Source organism: Phaseolus vulgaris, chromosome 3, assembly GCF_051622355.1.
Source record: "Phaseolus vulgaris cultivar YP4 chromosome 3, ASM5162235v1, whole genome shotgun sequence".
Lineage (NCBI taxonomy): Eukaryota > Viridiplantae > Streptophyta > Magnoliopsida > Fabales > Fabaceae > Phaseolus > Phaseolus vulgaris.
Genome location: NC_143500.1, coordinates 12,843,841 through 12,859,786, shown reverse-complemented (window position 1 = coordinate 12,859,786; position 15,946 = coordinate 12,843,841). Strand labels below are relative to the sequence as shown.

General features: G+C 29.6%; 1 pseudogene; it reads right to left on the bottom strand.

The window, feature by feature from the left end:
- Positions 1–6,383: 6,383 nt before the first annotated feature.
- Positions 6,384–8,739, bottom strand: LOC137839100 (uncharacterized; annotated as a pseudogene).
- Between the last annotated feature and the right edge of the window lie 7,207 nt (positions 8,740–15,946).

Here is a 15,946-nt window from a genome sequence, read left to right as displayed (position 1 = left end):
CTCTTAGAACCGCCGTCGCTCTTAGCACCAACATCTGAAGCATCTCCGCCTTCACACCGAAGGTTACTTCTTCTTGCTTTATCTTCTATTCTCCTAAAAGATTTGTAATTATATTCCTTGGATTGTGAAGGAAGGTCTCTTTCCTTAGTCATACTTCGATCTGGCCTCTGTTTATTGATCAATTATATCTCAGAAACAGAGCTCTTTGATTCCATGATAAAAAGCCCTATTAATTCATCATTCAACGAATATTGGAAGGTAAACGTAGTTATACCCAATACCTAAATGTTGATTACGCCTTTCAAGTATTTGTTGCATGTAGAAACTTTTCCCTTCCGTTTTCTTTAAGCTCACAATCCTAGTATTCTAAAGCCTAATTTATAGATTTGGAATCAAATGGCTCATAGCCAAAACTCCAAAATTAATCCTTAGGTAAACACATTGTTGTTAAGTAAAGTCTTACTTGAATACATGATTCCAGGATTCAAACCTTGAAATCGTTAGATTGAAAGTCTTTCTAGAATATATGCATACTTTCATTGTGATCATTTCATATTTTTTTTTCAGTCTCTGTTGCCCTTCAAATCTTTTTCTTAATTTGATTTTTGTGATTCAATTCATCTCCTCCTTGGATATCACAATCAATTCAACACAATATATAATCTTTCAAGAAGATTTTCAAAAATTATCTTAAACACAATAACACCTCATCTTATGTTTTTTTTTTTTTTATGTTTTACACTGTAACTTCAAAATTTTGATTATTTGTGGATGATTTTATGATTCCTGTTCTTATTCTTATAAAATAATCTCCTCCCAAGATATGTATCAATTGGATGAGACAAATGGCTTTAAATATATTCATTCAAGAAATGATTTTGAAAATTTTGAATTTCTGACCATTTCATGAAACTAAAAAAAAGACATTCTATTGTCAAGAGCAAACTCTTTGAACTTTGTTTGGTAGGTTGAGTCAGTTTTTATTTAAAAGGGTTTTGAAATGGATTAATTTTATAATATTCTTCTCATAAAAAAGGTAAAGCTCTTGTTAATGGTTTAAAAAGGAAAAAGAGCATCTAACCCTTAAACTTTACTCATTTTATATTTTATAAATATACACCTTAAACTTTAATTTTATTTCAATTGATCCTTAAACTTTATTTTTCTAAAATAGACACACAGAACAATAATTTTATTGTAATTATTAAGATTTTTTCTCAAACAGCACTCAGTTAAATAATAATAATAATTATAACAATAACAGTAATAGTAATAAAGTCTGAGAATCCATTAAAATAACACGATAATTATTAATCTATTTAAAATGAAAAATAAATAAATTAAGAAGGGTTTAATATTATTTTTTCTTGTTTAAATAAATATTGATGATATTATTTTAGAGCTAAATGAGTTTGAAATGTAAATAATAAAATAATTTATATTCTTCTTTTTGGGGTACAAACTAAGAAATTGGAAGAAAAAAAGCTTTATTAACGGATCTATATATTGCAAGAAATTTCTGAAAAAGTTTGGTATGTAAAACAACCCTATAGATTTGGACCTATTAGTTGGTTTCGCTTATATTTCCCTTTTTTTCATGTATGATTGTTTTTCTAATCTACATCTCCTGGAACTTACGTTATATTCCTTTCAAGGCGAATTTATATTTTAGATTCTTGCTCGGAAATGATTATGGACAATTTAGAAATTCTTTCTAACCTTAAACTTTGTTTTGAAAATTTCCCTGGTCTGTCCTATTTGGGCCTATTTTCTTGCTACCAACGTTTTCTAAGTTGAATTATAATTTTGATGGTACCATTTTAAAACATGATTGACAATATTGAATACTGAAAAAATTCTCTTTTTTGAAATTAGAAAAAGGTCCTTAAAGAGGAAACTATTACATATGTAAAAGAAAAAGAAAAGGGAAATAAAAAAGGCGGAAAAAATGAGATATTGAAAAGAAAAATTATTTTGACATACATACATCTAAGAATTGTCTGTTGTTGTATTGATCGGATAAATATACATTAAAGTTTGGTTGTATAGGTGTATAATATTTCTTCACCTCAATGTGTATAAAAGTCCAAAATGGCCATTGTTGAATGGGCAAAAATAATCTAATTTCCTCTGTCTCTTGGCACACTCCATACATTTCCTTTGCCTCCTTGATTCGGTCTGCCTTTGTCCCCTTGCCACCGTCGTCGCCAGCCCACTGGTCTTGTTGTTTTGCTGCTGTTTGGAATCATTGTATGGCCTTAAAAATTTGGTTTGCTTGTTCTGTGTAGACTATTGCTTGATTTGTCATTTCTTTTAATTATAGAATCCAAGAAGTTATGGATCTTGCAATCATGAAAAGTTTTTAATATAAATATATATTTTGAATTGGACAGTACTTCTGAATTTGAAAATGCATTTTTAGATGGTACCGGATATATTTTTTATGCATAAAAATACATTTCAAATTATGTAATCCAAAGTATATTTTTAGATCTATAAATGTATTTTGGATTGTACAATTTAAAATATATATTTTATGCATGAAATATACATTAAACACATATTCAACAAATAACGATCACGACCATACAACCTCCCACACTTCTATGGAATCCACTAAAATTTTACATTTTACTTTAATGTTCATATTAATATCAAACAAACATAAAATGTTGGAAACTTCAAGAAAAATAGTTCGAATTGTATTTACTAAAGCAATATCTCTATCATTGACAATTACTTGGGAGCCGGACATCGTCCATAAAAACTCTATTAAATACTTCAAAAGATTAAATAAAGTTATTTTCTCGTTCACTTACCAACAACACAAAAGGCACAAAGAAAGTCAAGCCACAAAGAAGGTTAGATCGATGGACATCACACCAATGATCTTAAGTGAAAGCAACATATACCTGATTATTTTGTATGTATTGTCCATCAATAATATAATGTTAAATGCATTCAGTAATTTCACTAGATTAGGACGTGTTCAAGAAAACATCAATAGCGAATCATGAGGTCTCATCACACTTATTTTAGTGAGAATATATACATGTCATGTTCCAACAACATCATTAATTGTTACATTTGAGTTCTTGATCCTCTTTTTTATCATTGATATGTACTCACATTATAGAATTGCTTAATAGTGGTCACATTGTCTTCATTGCTCTCCTTCAAAGTCATTAAAATATTTTCAAGCTTTACTAAAGTGTTTGTCATGTTAACCAACATGGATTTTGATTATTCTCTCTTTTGAATTTTGATGCATTTCTTTTTTTCACCTTTTCTCAACACTTTGAATTACTCAATTCTAAAGTTTCATATTTTTGTATCAACAAATCAAATTATAGTAAATGGATTCAATCAACATTCAATTTTGGAAAAACTGAAAATAAAAGGATTCCTAATTGATTTCAAAAACAAATTTCACACAAACTCAAGACACAAAGGAATTGATGAAAGCGGAACTTGTTTGGAACTAAAAACAAGTATATAACTCGAATAGGTAAAAATTAAAATGCACCAAAAGTTCAAATTAAATGTAAAAGACAAATTAAAGCAAATAATCAAACATTTATAAAAGCTACAACACAAAATTGTTAACATTCATGGAAGTACATGACTTAGACATTACTTCAAATTGAATTTAAAAACAAAATGACTCAAATTAAAACCAATTGCATCGATTAAAATTGAAAGAAGACTCAACAAAATAAAAGAACACAAGGATAACTCAAAGGAAACCTAAAATTCATACGAATGGTTCAAGAACAATGACATATTTGAACCAATTAGAAAATAAATAAAAAAACACCATAAAACGGTAAGAAAAAATAATTGAAACAATTCAAGACAATTAAGAACACAATTGAGACAACACGAAAACAAGAATGAAAGACTAGAAGAAGAAGATACTTAGCTATTAATAAACCAAAGCTCTAGATACCAAATGATAGCATCATCTTCTTCGGTTGTTTTTTCTTGAAGAATTACTAGGAGTTGGCGGAAGCTTAATGGAGGAAATGAGTCAAGGGGAGCTCCTATGAAGCCATGGATTCCTTGGAGTTGTCGTGAGGTGTAGGGAGAGTGATTGGTGAGGCTATATCACTTGGACAAGAAGGGAGATATCAAAAGATGTCTATCCTAGAAAAGGCTAGACAAAGGAGAGCTAAGACTTGCAAATTCAACAACATAACTCTATGTATTTTATATGAATTTTCATTAGCCAAACAACTCCTTTTATAGGTAAAGAGGCCAACCAAGCTTACAAGGAAAAGAGTGGGAAAATTCAAACAAAAAGCATTCAAATTGGTGCCTAATAAATGCCATAATTCAGTAATATTTCATATAAAAATATAGGCACTTATGAATTTTAATTCATAAAATAACTATAATTCAACTCCTAATTTAGTAATTTGAACATTTTTACATATTTTTTATTATAAGATGAATATGAACGATTTATTCTCAAATTTGTGTTAATTTTAGGACTCTAGGGGAAAATGGAGATAAAAGGGCTAAAGGAGAATGGAAAAGTTAAAGACAAGATGAAAATAAAAAGTTGGAACATTGAAAACTTGGTCAAACTCGCCCAAGACTCGTCCAAGGCTTGCTTAAGCGAGTTTGACAACAAAATTGTTTTTTATTCTCGTGAAACTCACTTAAGCAAGCAATATCTTGCTTGAGCGAGTTAGACAACAAAGTTTATTTTTAATTCTCTAGAGAAACTTGCCCAAGACTCGCTTAAGCGAGTTCACTCTAGTGAAATTGAGTTTTTTTCTCGTAAAACTTGCTTAAACATGTAATATCTCGCTTAAGTAAGATGTTACTTAGTCTAAGCTCAATTAGGTCAAGTAGAAGTCGTGAAACATAACCCTAAACATCATTTGGAGAATAGAAAGAGATAAAAAACCATAGAGGAGGCAACTATCAAGGAGAAACATCATAGATCTTATTTTCTCGCTTTCCATGCTTGTAATGACCAACATGAGTGAGTAATATGTTCAAACTCTTATACATTGAGGTGATCTTTGTCTATAATATTCAGTTATTGATTGATGATTGATATTATTATTTTATTCTCAAAGCTTGGATTATTCATGATTTTGATTCTTAGAGTTGACTGAAAAGTACTTCTAAGCATCTAACCAAAATGATAATGCTTAACATAATTGAATGCTAGGAATAAATTTGAAATGTTAATTGCTTTATAACTTCTGTTCGTAATGATAATATGTTTTTATAAATATGCGAGGAATCGATCTTTAGGAGACTCTCTTAATAATTTTGTATGCGAGAAATCAATACGAAAGATTTTTATATGTGCACCAATATCAATCTAGATTGAATATTATATGCTTTTAAAAAATAATAACGAGTGAGAGGGATGAACTCCAATCACGGTTTTCCCAATTGACTCATACAAATCTTTTACTTTGCTTTATTTAATTTCTTGCAAATTCACAATGCAAACAACTTTCAACAAACTTTTACATATTGCCTTATATTTAGTGAATATTATACTTGAGAATTTAACTATTTCTTGTGGGTTCGATATCCGTACTTAGGGATAATTTATTACTTATGACACGATACACTTGTCGTAAAAAAGAGTCATCAACGCCATTCTTTTGTCACATGACAAACATGAGTGAGGAGTGCACCTTATGATTTAATTAGGTCTAATGATCGGCCTTGAGTTTTATGTGGGCTATAATTAAGCCCAATTATACCCTAGGTAGGTTTTAGAACCCCTAACCCTAATTTACTAAAGGCCAAAATACAAGCCAAAATTATATTCAAGCAAGAAATTTAAATCCTACTATAGATTGTACCACTAGGTTATGAATCCTTTAAACATGTAAAAAAGAATGCCTCTGCCATCAGTACCAAAGTCTCAATCTTATTGGATTCTTCTAGCCACTGCCCTAATGGTTGGTCCTAAGCTGAGGCCTTTGCCATGAATGAGAGTCACATTTATTTTTACATACCCGCTTACAACCAAATCTCTTACAACCTTTTGGCAATTCACAACGTTTCTAACATAATTATGTTCCATGAACTTTAACTCTTCTTTCATAGCATTTAACCATTTATCGTAGTTATCACAACTTACAAGTTGTAAATACAAAATCTGTAGCATTAATGCTTAAGTCATTTTCTGACTCTTGTAGATAAGGTTATCAGACTCAAGAGTCTACTCAGACTCGTGGGAGACCTGTAAACCTGACTCGTAGACTCGTAAGAGTCTACTTCACATAAAAAATTTAACAAAAAAAAATAAAATTCATGATACCAATTCCTCCATAATATTGAAATAGACAAGTTCATACACCAACAAAATAACTAAAACAACACAAATGTTATCAAGTTTAAAAGTCTTATTCATCTAATCCTCTAAGAAAATCATCCCCAAGAACTTCATGATCATATCCATCATCATCTTCATCACCATCTTCATCATCATCTTCATTACCATAAATATCAAAAACTATATTATCAAAATCAGCTGCATCTAGAATTGAATCATTTAAACTTGTTCCTCCAGCTAAGTCAACATTCACACCATCATTTTCCACTTGAGTTTGCTCAACCTCAACAACAATATCTCCTTCTTCAATTATCCATTCATTATTGGACTCAATGTCATCAAATGGGAGAGAAACCAATTTTCTAATTTTTTTGTTTCTCAACTTTGAGTTATACATTACATAAACCAACTCATTCATTTTCTTCTGGTGCAAATGATTTCTTCTTTTTGTATGAACTTATAATTAAATATGAAATATTTGTCAATATATATATTAAATCAAGAAAAACCTTAAATAACTTCAAGAACTTGAATGACTATTTCAAGTGAGCTCCAATTACGCTCACATCCTGAAGAACTACAAGTTAAGCTCAAAACTCGAACAACAAACCTCTTCAGTTCTGGAGTTCTATCCCCAAACATCTTCCACCATTCTCCAAGGAACATAACTTTCCTACACGCCTTTGCATCTTCCAAATAAAATGTTCCTCTACCATAGTGAAAATCAGTAAGTTGTAAATTGATTTTTGTCCTTTCTGCAACGTCATTAACCAATCTTCTCATGCATATATACAACCCCTCCTTCACCTCAACATCATCATTTCTAAAGTTTGGTTCATAGTGTAATTGGGGGTTTATGTAATAGGCAGTTGCATGCAATATGAAGTTGATTATTCCACCTCTGATCAATGATTTTCCAAACAGGTTCATAATTACATACCAATTATGTTATATTAGAAATAATTACACAAATAAATAAGTAGTTAAATTTAAAATGGAAAAAAATTAGAAATGTTACATTTTCTTGATATTATTAAAGTTGCTTTTAATCATCTCTTTGACGCAATCCATCTCCTCATATATAAATCCCATTGCGGGTTTTGCATCCGAATCTACCAATCGAAGGACCACCATAAGAGGAGCAACAACTTTTAAGCATATAGTTACATTCTTCCAAAATCGACTATCTAATACCACATTTTGAACTTTTCTCCCTTCCTGGGAAGTTCCAAACTTGCTTGTTTTCCATTCTTCATAGTTAAACATGCTCATCAATGACGTTTTCATTGCATACAAACAAGTTAGAGTCAAGTAAGTTGTGGCAAATCTAGTCATTTCAGGCCTTATCAAGTCCCTTCCTTTTGTAAACTTTTTCAAAATGGTAATTAGCATTGCTCTACCGTAAATGTAGTAATGATCCTTCTCCCCTTCTTGATAGTAGTTTTATGGACCTTTAATTGCTTCTCAAAATCTTCAAAGATTAAATCAATACAATGGGCATCACATGGAGTCCAATATAAATGCTCCCTTTTTTGCATCAACAGTTCTCTAGTTGCCTTGAAATTTGCAGCATTATCAATAACTACCTGCATTACATTTTCCTCACCAACAAATTCTACTACATCATCCAACATTTTAAATACTTTTTTCTACAGTTTTTGAAATGTCAGAGGTATCTAATGAATAGAGAAACACAGTTCTTTTAGGACTGTTCACTAAAAAATTACAAATTGAACGTCTTTTCTTGGTTGTCCATCCATCAGGCATAATGGTACAACCTGTTCTCTTCCATTGATCCTTATACTCTTAAAGTTCTTTATCAGCTTTGTCCATTGATTGTTTAAGAAGCTTCTCTCTAATATCATGATATGATGGAGGTTTATAGCCAACGCCATACCTACTAATCATGTCACACATTTTTACAAAAGCTAGATTTCTAATAACATTAACGGGATGACACTTGTGTAGAAAAATTCAGCAATTTGAGCATCAACTTTTTCTTTATCACCTCTATTGTATATTTGATTCAGAGTAGCTTGCACACCATCACTAGATGTAAATTTACTTTTAAACATCTTGCTAGTGCTACTTTCACTCTCTTCCTCACCATCAATTTGTCCAAGACTATTGAACTTTGTTTTCTTCATTGAGGCATCTTTAGCTTCTGAGACAACATTCAACATCAAAACTTTGATTTCTTCTGCTACTGATACTCAAGGTTCAGAGTCATATCTAGTTACTACAAGATGATGTTTGAATCTAAAAATGTCTCCATTAAATGTCTTTGAGCAGTAATTACAGTTCAATTTTTTTTCATTCCCTCAAACATCAGTTTCATGCTTCCATCCAATATTTGTTCTATTTCTTGCAGAATTCTTACTTCTAGGTGGTAGTGGAAATGCTGAAGTTGAACCACTTCTAGACATCTTACAATCTTCCAAAAAGCTAAAAAAACTAATCTATCAACCAAAAATCTAAAAAAATTCAATTTGCCCAAAAATCCCCAATCTAAAAATAGTCCCAATGTGTAAAAAATATCCACAATCTGCCAAAAATCCTAATCTACCCAAAAATCCCCAATCTGTCAAAAAATCTGCCCAAAATTTCTCAAACTCAACCCTAAAAATAACCTTAAACCCAATTAGCCAAAAGCCCCAACCCAATTTAAAAATCACTAAACCTAAAATTTGTCCTAACCTAATTTCCCAACCCTAACTCTAAAGCCCCACCCCACTAAACCCACAACAATTGCATTACTTGCGGTGCGAGGCGACAAGGTGCAGTGGCGTCGCGAGGCATGACGACGAACAGCGTGGTGCGATGATGATGCGCGAGCAGCAAACCCTAAATTCTAACCTAACCTTAATGAAACACACTGTTTTGGGCTTCTTTTTTCACAACTCAGTGACCTGGCCTCGAACTCGCGAGTTCACCAAGTTTGATTGAGTCTGCACTGGGTTTACTCAAAAACGAGTTTACTCTCGAGTCGACTCGTGACCCTTTGACAAACCCTTAAACTCATTAGGATTTACGAGTTAACCCTAGGGTTTGATAACCTTGTTTGTAGATATACCACATAGTCATTTAAAATAGTTGGTCTCTTTACTCTTTGAGACCTCCTTAATGTTAACTCTTCTAATTCTTCTACAATATGTTCTTTTGAATCATGGGTTCATCATTTTCTTGCTCTTCTTCATTGTAATTTTTCACAATAATTATAGGAACACTCACTTTATTGCCCAGAGGCACAAGTTAGATGAACATGTACTCTATCTTTTTTAATTTCAACTTGTCGTGGAATTAAACTCTCACTGATTTCACCCTTTTTCAATGAACCTTGCAATTCCAATTTCAACAATTTTCATACTATGATTAGGACAATAAACATATATCCCTTTGATTTTTCTGGTTAACCAATGAGATATCCATTGATTGTTCTTGCATCTAGTTTCTCTTCTTGTAGATTGTAAACCTTTATTTTTGTCTGACAACTCAAAAAATGCAGGTGCCCTAAATTTGTAACTAAAATCTTGGTAGCTAATTAGATACTAGAAACTATTTATTAATAATAGAAACTACTTTAGATACTAATAATTTTTTTAGTCTCTACGATAATATCTAATTTAGTCAATATAGTGACTAATTATTTTTTGTCTCTAATATTGGTTTCTAATTAATGATTTTCTTGTAATGTCACTTTCATTTTCTCATTCTAAGTCAAACAATTTATATATTTGTTTCATCTCTCTCTTTGCTAGACCCATCAAATCAAAATTATTATCAAGAAACTACTCATTGGCCTAATAATTATTTTATCTTTCCTTATCTAATTACTTATTAGTCCCTTTAAATAACAAGGGATGTGTCCCATAGACGTGCTCAAAATGGTTTTGGATATGGTTAGCTAGATAAGACAACGTTGAATGGATCATAAATTATATATAAGTAGTTTATTTCGAATTATTTAAAAGTGACAAACAACAACAAATGACACTATATAAAATAAAGGAAAAACATATAAAAAAAAATAAAGAATTTGATGTTTAATTATTCCACATTGTTCCATAATGTAATTAATTTGTATTTGGGTTAATTAGAATTTGAGAACATTGTAAAGACAAAGATGGTGGTGCAAATAAATATGGTATGGCAAGAAAGAAAAGTGAGATATTTACACATTAAATAGTAACTAATTTAGAGACAAAAAAATAATTAATCATTATATTGACTATGTTGAATACTATCTTATAAACTAAAAAATTATTGATATTTAAAGTATTTTTATTATTAATAAAAATTTATAATGTAGTTTCTAAATTAATATCTAATATTAGTTACTAACTACTTTATATTCTAATTAGTATTTAATTAAAGTAGTGACTACTTTATAATCTAAAGTAAGTTAAAAACCTTGATAGCTAATGTTAGATACCAATTTAGAAATTACATTCTAAACTTTTATTACTAATAGAAACTACTTTAAATACCAATAACTTTTTAGTTTATAATATAGTATTTAACTTAGTCAATATAATGACTAATTATTTTTTGTCTCTAAATTAGTTTTTATTTAATGATTTTCTTATAGTGTTGCCAAAATATACATATTGACATACATGAAAACATGTGGCAATACCCCCAAGTTAGATTCTAAAATATGTTGGAAAGTTTTCATCTAGAGTGGGACCTTTTGCCATATTTGAGTTTGACCATAACAAAATCAAGATCCTCTCAACTCTATCCAAGTATAGAATTACAATTTCAATTTTGTATTTTTCAAAACAAAAATATACATGTGTCAAAATAATTGATTGGAATTATTTTTTATATATTGGTTAGGGTTGACTTTATCCCTTCTACAATATATTTTGTTTTTTGTATGTTGTTCAAAACATAATTTGACTGACAAAAGTGATCTTTATACTATGGCTGTCAGTACACGAAAATCATTAAATAGAAACTAATTTTAAAGTTAAAATAATTAGTTACTATATTGACTAAACTATATATTATTTAGACACTAACAAAATTATTTATTTTTAAAGTAGTTTCTATTATTAATATTTAGTTTCTAAATTTGTATCCAATTAACTACCAAGGTTTTAACAACCAACTTTAGAATCTAAAGTAGTTGGTAGCGAAAACCTTGGTACCTAATTAAATATCAATTTAGAAACTAGTTTATAAATTTTATTAATAGTAGAAACTACTTTAGATACCAATCATTTTTTTTAGTCTTTAAAATAATATGTAATTTAGTCAATATAGTAACTATTTTTTGTCTCTAAAATTGATTTTTGTTTAATGATTTTTTTGTAGTGTATTGTATTTCTGAAACTTTTGATTGGGGTCACCAATATTTCACGGAGAAAATATTATTAGACAAGTATCTTATGATTTATTTTCTTGACAATTTAATAAAGGTAACTATGCTGTGGTTTCCATCACATGTTCTTCGAGTTACTTCTAACTCCTAGAAGTAAATTTGCATAAAAATCTCATAAAAGTGCAAACAATCAACACACAATGGAAAATGTGGCAAAAGGTAAGGCCAAAACTTTCAAGTTAGACGATGTAAACAATGGCCTTCATAATTCAACTAAGATAATCACTCCAAGAAGATCATTAAATAAAAATAATTTTAGAAACAAAAAATAATTAGTTATTATAATCTAAATTAGAGATTATTTTAAAGACAAAAAAATTTTAGTTTCTAAATTAGTTTCTATTATTGATAAATAGTTTTTAAATTGATATCTAATGAACTATCAATTTTTTTGCTAACAAATTTAGAATCTAAATAATTGGTACTTAAAACCTTGGTAGTTAGTTAGATACCAATTTAGAAACTATTTATCAATAATATAAACTAATTTAAAAACCAAAAACTTTTTTAGTCTTTAAAATAGTCTCTAATTTAGTCATTATAACAACTAATTATTTTTTGTTTCTAAAATTAGTTTTTATTTAATGATATTTTTTTTTAGTGAATTCCTATATCCTCCACCGTTCAAGCCATCAGATGTAACATCTAACAAAACAACAAAATAAAAAAAAAATTAATCAAAATAAAAAATGCACCCAAGAAATCACCTCAATTTTAGCTCCACCTAAGAATTCTTAGCCAAACAAGATCTGTTCTCTGCCTCCTCACGACAACCACGTATTTGTATGTTCTTCTTCCACTTCAAGATTGGGACTTCAAAATAGGGATCTGATTTCAAATGTGTTCTATGCATATTAAGGTTTGTCAATGTACTACTAAAGAACACATAGTAAAGTTTTGTAAGATTGTTTACCAAGTCTGTAATAATCCAACCTTAGAGATAACCAGTGACGTCTAGAATGTGAGATTTAGGACGGTTGAAACCAAAAACTTCAAAGAAAGGGGGAAAATAGGAAAGCAAGGACACAAATACTTGGAATTGATTTATGTTTCACACATGTGTCAAATCATTTTACTTGTTTTTTTCTTGCACAAGCTCAATAAGTATAGCCTAAACTGATGTTACCATGTCAATAACTATAATGTCAGTTTCGTCCACACTAACATAATTCAAAATTTATTTTTTCCATTAGTTAAGCTAACACAACACCTTTTTATATTTTATTGAAATTATTATTTTTAAATTAAGTTTTGTGTCGACTAGATTGACATTATTTTAAAATTATTTAATAGAAAATAAAAGCATACTATTCACCTTTACGTCCTGAATTTCGGTTTTTTTTACCCAATCAGACTTCTTTTTTTTTTTACCAAAATGGGGTCCGTTTTAAAAAAATTACAAAAATGGGACAAGTTGTGCCAACTTGACACGACTTTGGCACATCAACCCGAATCTGCCACGTTAACCTGAAGTCGTGCCAATTTGGTACGACTTTGTCCACGTCATTTTTTTTATATCGAGTAGTGAGTTATGTAATATTTAAAATTAATTTGATACATAATTTTTTAAGGGGGTTAGTTTTAAGTAATCAAAATATTAGATAATCGTATATGGATCATAATTGACGGTAATGTAATATATTTATTTGAGAAGTGTTATTGTATTTGGAAAATAAATAGATAATTATTTTTGTGGATGATTCAATTCCAAATAAGTTAAAAAGATGTTCTCATTATAGAACTGAATGTCACAATAGAAGCAATTGTCCGCACAGACAGGTTTAATAAGAAAATTCAATTCCAAGTTTAATTATTAATTTTCTAATTTTCTTTACCTATGTACTTATTCCTTCAGAAAAAATTTATTTATCAATTTAATTTCAAATATTACATAACTTATAATTCTAATTCTAATTAAATAATTATAATATATATATTTATTTTAAAAAAATTAAAAAAAAATATGACGTGGACAAAATCGTGCAAATTGGCACGACTTTAGATTGACATATCAAAATCGTGTCAATTTGACATGACTTCTGCATATGAAGTCGTGCCAAATTGGCACGACTTGCTCATTTTTGTAATTTTTTTAAATGATCTTATTTTGGTAAAAAAACAAAAACATAACCCATAATGGGAAAAGAACCCCGGAAGTTAGTATTATTAATTTTTTTTTATTTTAATCATAATTAGTGTCGGTTTAGAATATGGACTCAACGTTAGAATGTCTTCTTTATTACTCACAGTATGTTGTTATTAATCTATAACATAGTATATATAAAATATAATATAGTAAGGAGTAATTTGAAGAGGTGAAAAGTGTTGTATTTATGTGTGGTTGAGTTTTGTTGATCCTTTCCTTTACGGCATGGATTCTCCTTTTTCCCCTTTACAGAGAAAATTAGCGGTGAAAGAGAAATGTCAAGAATAAATGTACCACGAAAAACTGGAGAAGCTCTTTAATTCTTTATCTTTCTGGGCGAATAATCACAGTTGGAGCGTTTGTCTTTATGCATGGTACCACTCTGTTTGTTTGCGGTTAGGACAGATTCCTAAGATATTGCATGGTCTTGGCGTTGACGTACTTTGTAAGAGATTTCCAAATGTTCTGTTCCATTGGTTTCAACATACGAAGAAAACGCAGACATGAATTTGATGCTTCTGCTGCATAGCACGCATCGGTGGAATTGGAAAAACATCAACTTGAAGCACCCAAGGAAGTGGAAATATAATTAATAAACACATTCATGGACCTATCATTGTTGAATGAACAGACAAGACACATGAATGCAAGGATCATTTCAAGTATATATTGTTCTCTTGGTTCTGTCTCCTAGTTTTTGTTTAGAGCAGAATAAAGTATACCTCACATGCATCAACAAACCAAAACCATTTATCAATCTGTGGATTTCAGGACTGGTAAGTTCTTGCTGATTTTAAGACTTTCGTACTTTTTCTACAAAAATGATAACCAGACCTGTTAAATTCAACTCTCTTATCATTCTTCCAGAGTTGAATATAATTCAGAAACATAAAAATCTACAACTTCATGGTAACTTTTTTTATCTTTAATACCATAGTTATTTATTTTGGACAACTTTTCTTGAGTTATGGATAATAAAGTTTTCTCTCTAAATATTTATGTAGTTGCAACTTCAACTCTCAAGACTACTTGTTAATTTCAAGGGATCTCTCTGAACATGTGTTCATTAGTTTATTTTAATGAATATTAGGTCATAGTTGTAACCTTCGTCTGGTCATTATAAGAAACCAAAACAAAACTAAAAACTGTTTGTGCTTAAGCTAATTATTGATTACAATCTAACCCAGTTTATAAAGCTGAATTGATAACAGGGGCGAAGGGAGAGGTACTAGTGATACCATTATCAACCCAAGATATGTATTCTTTCTTAAATAATTGAATAAAAATTAATTTTAAAAACAAAAAATAAATAGTTGCTAGTTGTTATAGTGATAAATTAGACACTAATTTAGATACTAATTTAAAAATTAAAAATTATTAATTTTTAAATTAATTTTTATTATTGATAAATAATTTTTAAATTAGTATCTAATTAGTTATAAGACTTTTACTACCAAATTTAGAACGTAGTTAAAAGTTTGGTAACTAACAATAATAAAAGCTAATTTAAAAAAAAAATATTTTAGTCTCTAAAATAATTTTTAATTTAATTATTATAACAACTAATTATTTTTATTTTTAAAATTGATTTTTATTTAATGTTTTTTTTATTATTACCCATATATTATAACACGAATTAAGAATCATTTGATCTTTGAGCCTCTTGAATTCAAAAGTTACCTCCGCCACTGATTGATACCAAATATAGATATAGATAGAAGGTTCCTATTACCATCAAATATATGCCTATGGTGCTGGATTGGAAAGTGGAACTTATTATATATAATGTGTATTGACTATTGCACATATTTTATTTATTATCTGTACGAATGGGACATGGTACGTAATTACCAAAAACAAAACCTAGATATTTCAAATTTTCTAAAGCCATGAGGTATGTTTTTGGCTTGCCTGCCACGTGATCAGTTGCTCTTTCAAGTCTTAATCACCTTCGCAATGCTATTTTATTGGCATTGAGGAGCATTTTCCATTGTTCACGTTTTGGGACTTCAAGTAAGAGCCCTATGTCCACATCAATTAGGGTATCCCGGTGCATCTCACTGTCTCATGCATATGAATCATCCCAGGCTAAACAATTGGC